This window comes from Zeus faber (assembly GCF_960531495.2).
Source record: "Zeus faber genome assembly, chromosome: 4".
Taxonomy (NCBI): Eukaryota; Metazoa; Chordata; class Actinopteri; order Zeiformes; family Zeidae; genus Zeus; species Zeus faber.
In genome coordinates this window covers 10340511-10353627 of record NC_137191.1, presented here as the reverse complement: position 1 = coordinate 10353627, position 13117 = coordinate 10340511, and positions in this window count along the sequence as shown.

Here is a 13117-nt window from a genome sequence, read left to right as displayed (position 1 = left end):
CGTTGGTCTCGCTTGGTGTGGATACGAGGGTATGGTTGGATCTGAAAATAACACTGTAGAGTGAATTCAGAAGACGGCAACAACCTCCCCCTCCAAATCCACCATCCCCCCCCCCCCCCCTCTCTCATTTCTGTCGTGCCCGGGGACCAGGAACCTTCGAGATCCACAAGTGCCTGTGGAAAGAGACTGATTTCTGTGCCACAGAGAGAGGGAGAACTCTTCTACGGGGCGGGGCCTTTTTTAAGGGTCAACGTATTGGCAGAATCTCAGATTTCCCTCTTAACATGCGTCTTTGAGCAGACAGTGATTTGGACACTGAAGCACTTTAATACACACACACACACACACACACACACCACAAATGCTCCCTAGGCCACTTTCTGAGTTCTCCACTGATCGGCAGGTTGAGGTCGTTTGGAATAACGTAGACACGTGGGTTTGGGTTTTGTCGATGGCGTCACCACACACAGGTCATCTGTAAAGACCGGCGCACAAGGAGCGAGACAGGGAGGGTCAGCGGCTGTGAAAGGGCTAATCCTGTCTTAAGTCTGTGTGCAGAGAGAGAGAGAGAGAGAGAGTGAGAGCGATCGCTGTAATACGTCCACTAATCACGTTCCACGTAAACGCACGTTTTCCTCGTCCACTTCCACCGCGCGTCCCAACCCGTCAGATCCCTTCACGGTGCCACCGCACAGCTTGTTTTCCCGGTGTCCCCTTGTTCTTACCGTAGCGTTGGGGATCACGTTGGCTCCGTTGAGCCTGCGTTGGCCAGTCATAACCGATGTGCAATTTCCCCTGGTGTATACAGGCTTTTTTCTCACGTCGTTGATCACGGAATATAAACGTCAAACCGTCTCACATGTCACGAGTCGCATCTACGCTGCGCCGTCAGCCCGAACTAACGTTTGTTTGTTTGTTTGTTTTTTTTAAACCTGGAGCATTCAGGAGCCGGGCGTGGCGGACGCACGCGCTCGAAACCCCTTTCTTCAGTGTTTTCGTCTGTGTACAAAACAATGCGGTGTCATTGGTAATGGTTGGAAATTATGTCCTGACTTTGTTTTCTTACCTGGGGTTCAAAGGTCATTTGGGTTACCATAGCGATAGCGTCCATTTAATGTCATAGGGTTGTTTTATGTTTAGTTGGTTTTCTCCTGCTTGGTACAATAGCAGTTACCTCAGTTCCATTATTTATGTATTTTTGGAATGTGCCACAACTAGTATGATTGATGTCTTTTTTTTTTTTCTTCATATTTCTTACGTTAAAAATTAAAATCATGGAAATAAATGCGATGTAATGGAGGTTTCCTTGTGTACTATATCTGTAACCAAAATCATTTGAAGACCTGATATAATAATGATGATGATGATGAAATTTTTAACAAAACATTTGTACATTTTTTTACGAGAGTTATTAGTAATGCTTTAAGTAGTGCAATGATTTTTTTAAATCCCCCTCTTTTGGATTTTAAAGGCTGGTTCATTAAATAAATGTATAACATCCTCTTCTAAATGCAGTTGACTTCTTTATTGTGGTGGATTCGTTCTCGTTCTGTTGTTTGATTGGCACGCAGGAAGAACAATCTTTTTTCTTTTTTCTTTTCCCCCGGATCTTTTATTATTTTTTTTTAAATCTCCGGGCCACAAACGCATGATTGTGAAAACATGAAAATGAGGAATAGAAATACAAAAAAACAAGAGGTTTTTGTTTTTTTTATCGTCTTTATTTTGAGTCAAACGCTTTGATATCCGTGTTTGAAATCCTACGACACAAACAGACTTTTAAAACGGATCCCGAAATCCGTTTTTCCCGATTTTCATTTCATAATTACAAATGAAATGAACGGAAGGAACACGGACCGTGTTGGACATCATTGTATTTCCTTCTATGAAATGACTTAAAGAACTCAAAAGGAAGTGTTTCTTTTTAGAGCCACCAGACCAGATGTTTTGACGCTATGTTCATTTTTTTGTCCTTCCTTCAACATTATTATCACATTATTATCACTTTGGAAGAATCAGTCATTTGAGAGAAGATAAATTAACCATTTTCAATAAATTGTGGGGAAAAAATATCCACGACTCAGAAATGGGACATGGATATATTTTTATTTATAGGAATTATGTTTCACATAAGCTCGAACTTTTGTGTTTTTGTTTCCTTTATTTATAGGTGATTATGTTTTCCTTATTTATTGTACTAACCACCCTGCACTATCTTCCTACAAGGCTCCGATACACGATTTTAAATTGGGATTTTATTTATTTTTTTCCCAATCAGCTGTTCAACTCAAAACTTTTTTTCCCCCCAAGATGATTTGTCTCTATCTAAGAAAGCATCCGAGTGGCCAATTGACTCGGTCGTCATCCATTTTGAACACGGCCCAACAAACCAGTGAAACGTGAGTTAACGTTGACGATTAATTACGTAGCTTCATATTGGGTTGGGTTCACTTTGTTTCTTTGCACGCAACTCAACATTTTTTTTTTTTTCTTTTCTTAAATAATAACTGCATTTTTTTTTCTACCCGTGACCTTAATGTGGCTCTAATTGGTTTGTTGTCTAAACGGGTCAATAGTGATGTCGACTGAAGCCGCTTGGTGGTGCAGTGCCTCGCTGTGTCCGGCAGAGGGCGCCATGCCGCCACATGCTCAATACCAGCCTTTAGATCACTGTTCCTCCTGGTGCCGGTCAATTATGACCGAAACACCCAAGGAGGTGATCAGTAAAGACACTTTACTTCTCGAGCAGCGTGATCCCGACAGAAAGACATCTCAGTATCACAAATTCTGATGTCGAAACCTCAGATGTCAGTAAATTGTCAAAAAGAGACTTTTATAGAACATATTGATCAGGCTGTGAAGCCTGTTGGATTTTATGAAGGTCATTCAAACCAAAGGTCTAATTTAAATGGGAAGAGGCCTTGTCTCTCACAGACGGGAAAGCGCTATCGCATAGGAAGTGGAAGAAAACACACACACACACACACACACACACACACACACACACACACACACACACACACTCCTCCCACAGGTGTCCCCTCGCCTGCCCATCCTGTGAACACTGTGAGCCAGGAACACCCCTCCGTGTCTACAGCTCTGGACCTCTGCTTGTATTTCGGGAATCATCATCCTCCCTGAATCCCTGTGGGGGGGAGGGAGGGAGGGAGGGAGAGAGAGAGAGATATTTTAAAGCATCTTTATTTTAACATTTTCTCTAGTTCACAGTTGCAGACAATACAACAAACACACTTGGTTCACTAACAGAGTCCTACACGTTAAAAACAGACTGGAAGCACAGGTCGAACTCCACCAGGGAACAAGATGGCGTCATTAAAACACCACGGCGTGATGAAGACGTCCAGGCTCTTCATCAGTCTGTGAAAGTTAAAATCAATCAAGACTCTTGCCCTGACCAACGCTACAAACATTCTTCCTAAAACACTCTCCTTTCCCCTCAGTTTGCTCCTTCTCGTGAGGTAGATGGCCATCTTTGCTTCCCCTACTAGAAAATTAAGCAGTCGCCAAACCCCAAAAATAAAACAGTTTCTGGACCACTCCTCCTTAAAGAGCTTAAAACTTTCCTTTAAAAGACTAAAAAGCTCTAAAAGTCTGTCGCACTCTGCAAAACAGTGAAAAACTGACTCTGGCAGTTTACAGAATGGACATTCATTTGCGACCGTGGGATTAAAAACAGAAACAAAGCTATTGACCGCTATGGCTCCATGTAGGACTCTCCATTGGAGAGAGAGAGAGAGAGACGGACAGTCAGACAGACAGACAGTCCTTCCTTCCTTGCAGGAAGAAAACTATATTCCTGCAAGGAATTTGTGCAGCAGGACAGGGTTTGGGTGCTTACGTGCTACACGTAGCTTTTATGTGTGTTTCTGTTGTATATTTGGATGTTTTTTTTGGGGTGTTTAGGGGTTTCTGTGTGAGGTGCCTAACCGCAGCAGGCCTGTGCACCAAGACTTTGGGGAACCCTGTGCTTCTGACTCCCGCTTCATATTTTTAATCAAATTGATTGAATGAATAACAGGCTAAACCAGATGCAAAAACACGTTGCTAAAATCAGTGTTGTATCCTTGTTGTATCATGAATGATAATGCCGTCAACCAGGGGAAAATGATGAACGTAATCTTATTTATAGCTTGAAAAGTAACCTCTGACCCACTGCACAAAAAAAACATTGCAAACATCAGTTTACGCCAGAACGTTCAGGTTCTTTATAATGTAGAATCGTTGCTAAACGTGAACTTTGACAGTGATGAGAATGAAGACTGTGCGGTTATTTCTACAAAGGAGACCTTCCTTCAGAGAGCTGTCTGTAAGAGGAACACCGTATCATCTCTCCATGTAAGGGAAAACACAGACTCCAGGAGGACCAAACTAATATCACGAAATACAATCGTATATAATATACTACATTTGATATCAAATGCCGCACTCTGCACCGGTGACAATACCGACGGCAGGCTGGTGTGGAGGAGCGGAGACATTGAGAGACACGACACAAGACCGTGGGAACAGTTGCTGCTCGGTGTGCGGCCACGGCACCGTGAGGACGCAACTGGATGAGACTTGAATCCCCCGGAGCTTTTAATGCCCCCGTGTGAGCTTGACCCTCCTGATGGCAAGCAGCTTCTCAGGACTGAAACTACAGGATGTCACGAGGAGGAGGAGGAGGAGGAGGAAGAGGGGGAAAAAAATGGAGGGGTGAAATAGAAGCGTTACAATTCGGGTTGTGTGACATATCGTTGCAATATCGATATTACGACGCAATATCTTCTGGGGTTGTAGCTATTGTAATATTGTGATATTCTACATTTAGATTGCCAAAGCAAAAAAATGAAATACAATGTAAAATTAAAACAGAATATAATTCATACAAGGTTACCTCATGTAAAAAATAAAACAAAACCTAAAATTAAAATGGATAAGTGTAAATAATGTATTTAGGAAAAATATATAGTGTGTGTGTGTGTGCGCACGCGCCTCCAGGGTCTTTAGTAAAGAAGCGAGCGCCGCGGAAAGCCACTTCCTTGACATTTTACATCATTCTTCAAACCAAAGCCTGGGAATAAAAATAGAAAGATGTCAACATTGCTGTCAAATATATACAAACAGATAACTGAAGATAAGTGGCTCCTCAACCTCGTGTGTGAGGATATGAACGGTCACCACACATGCGCGGAACACGTGCGTTCATCTGTCTTCGCGTGTGGTGACATGGAAGCAGGTTGAGGAACTCTCGCCCCCACTACACCCCCCCCCCCCCAACTGCCCCCACTCGCCCCCACCCAACCCCACTCACAAAAAAGAAACGAATAACAAAAAACACCACATAATAATAATCAGCTGCTGAACAACAAAGCGTGTGTGTGTGTGTGTGTGTGTGTGTGTGTGTGTGTGTGCTCCCCAGCTCCTAATGCACACACACACTCTCTGACATAGGAAGGTCATGACGCCTTGTTTCATTTATTTCGCACAAGCCACGTGTCACGCCTTACGGGAGTGGGAACTACCCTGTTGGTATTTACATTTACATCTGGTATTTACATTTACGTCTTCACACGTGTCCTCGGGTGAAGACACGTTATCTACACCCGGAGCAGTCAATAATCTCAGCTGCATTAAAATCTAAACCTATAGTAACCATCTTAATCTATGTTTCACTATCTTAAACAATTGGTTGAACCTTTAACACACACGAAAACACTGGAACCCACTTTGTTCTTCTTCTCTTTTCTTTATTTCCCTGTCCTTGAGATTGGTCCTAATGAAAGGCTCATTATAAATTAATTGTATAATAATAATAATAATAATAATAATAATAATCTTCTTTGTCTCTCGGCTGCTCCCGTTAGGGGTCGCCACAGCGGATCATCTGCCCCCAACACCTTCTGTTCTGCGCATCTTCCTCCCCTACACCAACCGCCTGCATGTCCTCCCTCACATAATAATAATTATTATTATTATAAGGGGTCCTAATGAAAGGGTCATTATAAATGAATTGTATAATAATATAAATAATGTTAATAATAATTATAACAATATTATTATTATCATTATTATTATTATTAGGGGTCCATCCGGCAGACATGCAACCCAATTGTTGGAATAATATTATTATTCTCCTTTGCATTTTTCGGGCTAAAAGGTTCAACCGCTGGAGCTATGGACACAGTTGAGGTCCAATAAAAACCGGGACGTCACAGACATCTCGTGGTTGAAGTTTCACCAATCTGGAGCAGGAATTAGTGAAAAACTGATTAAATTTGACCGGAACGTTGGTGCATCGCCCACACTCCAAGGTTCAAGTGGAGTGAGATGAGTTTGTGGAGTCAGACGCTTTGTCACATCGTCATCCAATTCGCTATGTATGTCCAGGTTGCGGCTACGAACTCACATTCACAGCGTGCGAGCTGTGTGGTGTCGACTCCATCGTTCTGTAGTGGTTGCAAACTGCGCCTGTGGGTGAGTTCACTTGCAGCTCCAGAGCAATGGGTCCGAATCGTGTCCGTTTTATTTTAGTCCCAAAAGTTGAAAAAGTTGATGAAATGTCTCTGAGTGAAGCGCCGTGTTTAATCCGTCTGAATTGAACCGTGCTGTTGGGAACGTCCGCACGGAGTGATTTCCTTCCGAAGGGACACCGTGAGGCAGGTCTCTGTGCACTACAGGTAGTCGACAGCCACCTTCTCATTTTTAGGGTAAAGTCATAACCCGCAACAAGCGCATTGACTTGTAGTAAATCAGCATGTCACCAGGACTCGGAAAACTCCCGTCACAGCGTCATTACGTCCGCTGATGCTGCGCTCAAAGGAAAATCTGAAAATTGTTGCGTAATGCTGATGCAGCATTAATTAGACGTAATGCTGATGTAAAGACAAGCGACATCACAAACTTGGTTGTTTGTTATGGGTGTCGATTATGGACCCTGTGTATTGCTGCTTGCAGCTTTATTATTATTATTTTATTTATAAAAAAATAATAATAATTATTATCATTATATGACGACACAACACATCACTTCATGTCTTGCCCTTTGAATCCGGCATTAAACTCTACACTGTTCCACGATCAATAACTACCAATATTTGACTATAAGGAGACATAATGCCTCAAATCGTCCAAGGCTTCGCCGCCCCTAACCCGATCTCCGGCGACCCCCTGGCGATCACTGGCCTAGCAGGTGCCAAATCCTGTTGAGACGTTAACACGCCCCGAGCGATTGATTACTGTGTGTGGTGGCATGCTGGCTCTAGGTGCTGTTCCACTGGGTAGTGCCAGTGGAACAGAACCAGGACTGCATCGTTTCGTCACTGGGCCAGGATTTCTTTTATTTTTTATTTTTTATTTTTTTTTTACATTCTTTTTGCATGCTCAGCAATATTGACTGGCATGCGTTCTCAGCAAGTCACTAACAATATTAAGATTAAAATGCAACACTTGCACGGCGGGGACCCTATTGGCGCGTTGCCCTGACAAATGTAGTGTGGTGTGCTGATAGATTCCCCAAAGTGTTGTTAGAGTGTCGTTAGTGGGCTGCACACTGAACACCACACTGCCTCCTTGTACTGTAGGCTTATCTGACATTTACTGTCGTGTGTGTGTGTGTGTGTGTGTGTGTGTGTGTGTGTGCGCGCGTGCGTGACTGCTTACTCGTATTGTTCAACAGTCACTCGTTTTCAATTATACCAGATTGAAATCTCCAGTGGGCCGTGTGAAGGACTAATCTGCTGGTTATTATGCCCCGACTGTGAGTGATCTGTCGTCATCCCCAGCCCTGCATCGGTGACAGCGCTGTAAATGGCTTTATTTGTCATTGCATTTTTGTCAGGACGTACTTATTTTTGTTCGAGACACGCTCCCAAATGCCGGAATCTATTCTGGTCTTTGCAGATGTTATCTCCACTGCATTGGTCGTAATGAGCCGATGCTCAGCCTGCATGCACGGATAACATGCTGAACTGTACAGTTCCATGTTGTTGATCTCAACACAATATACTGCTGACTTGAACGTAAAAATGCTAAACATGGAAAGAGTCTGACAACGTAGGAAATCTTAAATCATAAGGAATACATACAATAGATAAAATGATTGCCGTGAATGACAAAAAAACTATTACTAAAATAATATTATGAATTTCGTCAATGCCCATGTTCTGTTGAGCGATAAGAAATGCAAATGAAACTCTGCTCGCTTTATTAATCCAAAACGATTTTATGGGTAACATACATCATTAATCAATAAAATACACATATAATATATTATTTAACGTAATCCAAAATGTATAATATAGGATTTATTCAGCCATCACCTTCAATTCCGCTCCACATAAGTGCCTGCGGGGCGCAGGCACTACAGTACCTCTGAATATCCAGTAGGGGGCGGACCGCACGCTGTGAGAACCACTGTACAAAGTCATTGAACTTTCCTCTCTCACTTGGTGAACACACTTCGCTCTTCACTTTATGCATCTTTTTTTTTTCTACTGCTTTCCACAATAGTTTTGTTCTATGTGTTTCTCACTTCGGATTCCTGAATCTGCTCTTGGGTCTTGATTTGCGTTATTATTTTTTGGTGTTTTATTATTATTGTTATTATTATTGTTATTATTATTATCATTATTATTATTATTATATTGAACAGGAGGTAAATCAAATCAAATTTTTCAATTAAACTTGAAAACGTTGCGCTATATGACAATTCCACTAATGACATAAAATATAACAGCAAAATATGACCTCGATAGAGGCAACAAAAAAAACAAAACGGCTAAATAAACAACGAAGTAAAATGTTGCCGATAATGATAAACTACTACAATTTCAGTCATTGGAATTGATTTGACTTGCACTGCTGTGCCCAATACTCCCAACCTCATTAGTCTTGAGTCAGACTCGTCGCCTCGGACCCGATGAGCTTCAGACTTGGACTTGACTCGGAATCTATAACATTTAGTCTCATGCCGTCTCCAGTCGGTTTTCTGTGGGTCTCGCCTGGGGTGGTCTTGGGAGTCTGCCCATGGCTTATTCATAAGGGACAAGCAGCGATGTCTAAAAATGGTGCTTTTATCGCGCACGTCCTCTCTATCGCTTTCCCAGGCTCGCCTCCTCTCCGTCTTCCTGGTGAGGGTTCAGCGGCTGAGTGCCGTTGGGACACGACTCTGCTCTTACCTGCTGACAGCACGTACACACTTCTGCTCACACTGTTATATAGGTATACGTGTAAATGTGTCATATATACCATATATATGTACATCGTGTGTGTGAACTAACAATCCACAACAGCCACGACTGGCCGGTTGCTGGTAATGGAATACGGAACTGTCCTTGGTGCTGAGATAACATGGGCATCATGTGCAGGGACATATTGTTGACACATTTGTTAATTTAATGATCTTGTCACATCACACTGTGTTTTTTGGTCGCACGGTCTTTGCTTTCTTAGCTGTGTGGTAGCATGATATTCTCTTGCCAAGTGGTGTAGAAGGTCATATTATGTCATTTCCATTGCAGCCTAGCCGTCAAGGGGGGGGATTCCTCCTTCCGTGAGCCCTTCTCAAGGTTTCTTCAGTTTTTCCGAGGGTTTTTCCTTGCGAGGCTTGGGCTAAGGCTCTGAGACGCCGCGGATTTCAACGTGAAATATGGTCCTTTGAGACTGTATTGCGCTCTGTATCAATATACTCGACTTGAAGGTTGGAATCACTCTGCCACTGCATCAATTAACTCAAAGTGCTTTACACAAACAAGACATAAAAGTACCGGATGTAGAAACAATGCGGAGTAATCACAGAAGCACAGAAATAAAAAGTTAAAAGAAACAAATGAAGACATAATGAAATCACAGAAGCAATTCAGAAATTAAGGTTGATTATTTCCTGAGAGGCGGTTGAAAATATAAATGTTTTTTTTCTGGATTTGAAAGTAGAAAGTGTCGGGGCAAGTCTGAGATGCCTAAGAGCTGTTTTGGAGGGACCTGGGGAAAAAAGACCACTATACAGTCATGCTACCTACTGGAAAAAGAGACTGATACCCTTTTCCCCGATCTTGTTTCCTCATGAATCCGCTTTACTTTTGAGATGGCATGAGGTGGGTTTTGTTTTTGTCTTAATGTGGCCATTAAAATGTTGATGTGTCCATACGCCCATATTTCTAACTTGATAGGTGGCGATAGGGCACCAAGGTGGGCAACACCTTTCAGCCTTCCTCAATGGTTGAATAAGAGAGGCCCAAGGACGGAACCTTGGGGAACTCCACACGTGATGTTAGTTCTCTTGCGTATACATATACAGGTACTCCTCACTGAAGGACCTACCTGTTTAACGACCGTTCAGACTTACGACCGTTCAGACTTACGACCAGCTCTCTGACCAGTCTGTATTGTACGCTGCCTACAATACCACGGCATCGCAGCGTCATCTCATCACACTTTATATACTATAAATACTATATTCTACATATACTATATACACTATATACACTATATATACTATATACACTATGTATACTATATATACTATATACACTGTATATACTATGTACATTATGTACATTATGTACACTATATACAATATATATACTATATATACTATATACACTATATACACTATATATACTATATACATTGTATATACTATTTATATTATATACACTGTATACATCTCATCTCATCACCATTCTCAGTCTCGTTCCCTCAGTCTATCAGTATTCACGACACTAGCGTTCTCAATGGCCACTATATAAGGTAAACGCAGGGGATTTTCAGCGGTGGACCTGGGAACCCCAGTGACACAAGGCCACCCGAAACCAGGTAAACCAGCTTCCCAATCTCTCAATATGGAGTAGAATGTCATGGTTGGTCGTGTTGAATGTTGCACTAACGCCCAGAAACACAAGGATTGAAAATTGACCAGAATCAGGGATCCTAAGGCCTTGGATCTCCAGATTGGAAGCTTGAGATGATAAAGTTTCTACAATTCTAAGGTTCTTTCTGGATTTATGATGATTTTGTTTGTGAATGGTACATTGAAGCAGCTATGCTACACATTTCATTTTTTTTTTTTTTTAAAGGGGCTTCATAGCTACTGTTTTCAAAGCCTGTATGAATATTCCTGATAGGAGAGGGCTGTTCACAATTTGAGGTTAATCTGTCAACGGCAATTTAAAACATTTTTTTATGGAAACCCGGAGGCAGAGCATCAAGGCAGCAAGTAGATGCTGAACTGTTTCTGTCAATGGCATTTAACTTCCTCATGTAAAAAATATTTTATTGTTTGCATGTTGGTGACATACGTTATCTGCTTGAGATGTGTGCTCCGATGGCTTGTTTGATATTATGGGTTTTGTTTCAAAAACAAAAGATAGTAGGGGGGAGTTTCAGCCCATCAGCAGTAGCAAATCAAGTGTGTGAGTTATTGATTTGTTGATGATGTTAGAGAATTGGGATTATTTCATTTTTCCCCATTTGCACTCAGCTTTCTGGTACTCCCGTGGCCGGGCTTTTACAGAATTTTTGTTTTTGTGAAATTGTTTTTAAACCTGCAGAAGAAATAATAAAATCACGCCAATAATATTCACGATTTTGGCATTGAAATGACCCGTCAAGATCATTAACAGAGGTAGAGGTGGGGGGTTCGGTGATCACATTCTCATTGATATACCATTTTTCACAGTATCTGACATGATATGGATGTCAGGTCATATAAATATTGCCGAAAACATAGAAACGATCAGACAAGGCAACACCAGTGTAGGCTACACTGTGAGTATTGGCCCAGCGGTCTTTTCTCAGTTTTCTCATCCGACTTCCTCCTGCCACAAATTGCATCCCTCAGGTATGTGTACAAATCTACATATCCATTAAAGGAGTCCCGTTCTGTTTCATCGACTGGTTTCATCCTTTAAGTGCACTGCTTTTAACACTGCACTCTAAGAAATAATAAGGCACTTTGACTTAAAAAAAAAAAAAAAAAAGAAAAAGTAAGTTACCGTCCTGCTATGAAATTTTAACTTCTGCCCACTTACTACTACAGTATACAGTAGATGCCATTTGTTAAACTTCTGTATGTAGGTTATTTTAGGTAGAATATTCAAGTTGTGGAACCACTTTCTTTACAAATCCTTTATGAACACACATCCCTGCAGACTCCACAATGAAGACACCGTTTTGTAGCCTGAGGTAAAAAAATATTGAGTTGGTAAAACCCTCTTCATCATAACTAAAAGAGCGGAGTTGTTCATGCAAAATTTATAATAAAAAAAAAAAAAAAAAATTGCAAAGTTTGGGGATATAATGGGTGCAGTCAAAAGTACAAATGTTACATATAAGGCGGTGCCATTTAAAAAAAAAAAAATATATATATATATATATATACACGTGGATCATTTTAGAGCATTTTGTTTTTCACTTGAGTGCATTTTGGAAGCCAGTGGCACCAAACCACAGGCTACAGACAGTGTTCTGCAGCATCACGGTCTAGACTCAGCTCAGCGCAGCAGCTCGGATCACGTGGTGTGGGACATGGGGAGCATCCCTTTCCCTCCAATCTGCCCGCTTGAGTTTTGACAGAATGTCTCCCTAATTCCCGTTGTCACCAAACCAGCGACTGAGGATGAAGTCAATTTCCGGCTCGGCACCCGCCCGAGATGACGCCCTGCGGGTGACCCGCTCGCCGGCTGCAGGAAGCGCGTCTCTGACAACCTGACGCCCAGGTCCCCGCTGCGAGGAGAACGACACGAGGGAGAAGAATAAGAAGGAGAAAGAGGGGGGGGGATAGGAGATTTGGGATTTGTGCTCTTCCGCACCTTCAACGGTAAGTTGTTGTTTGTTCCCCCCCCCCCCCCCCCCCCCCCGGTCAACTGTGGTTTCCTCCCCAAAAAGCTCTGCACCTGTTCGGACTCAGATGCGTCTCCGGAGTCCGCGCCGCGGCCGGAGCTTCGCGTCCGCGCCTCAGGTATCCCACTGGGCACGGTGAAAGAAACAGAGCGTGAGCACCTTTAAATGTGACCGTCTCTCGGTGCGGTTAAATCTGGCTCGTCGTCCCTTGTGGAGCACCAGGAAAATTGTCTATGTCCAGTGCTCTTGGAGTTTCTTGGTTTATTACGCCGCGGTG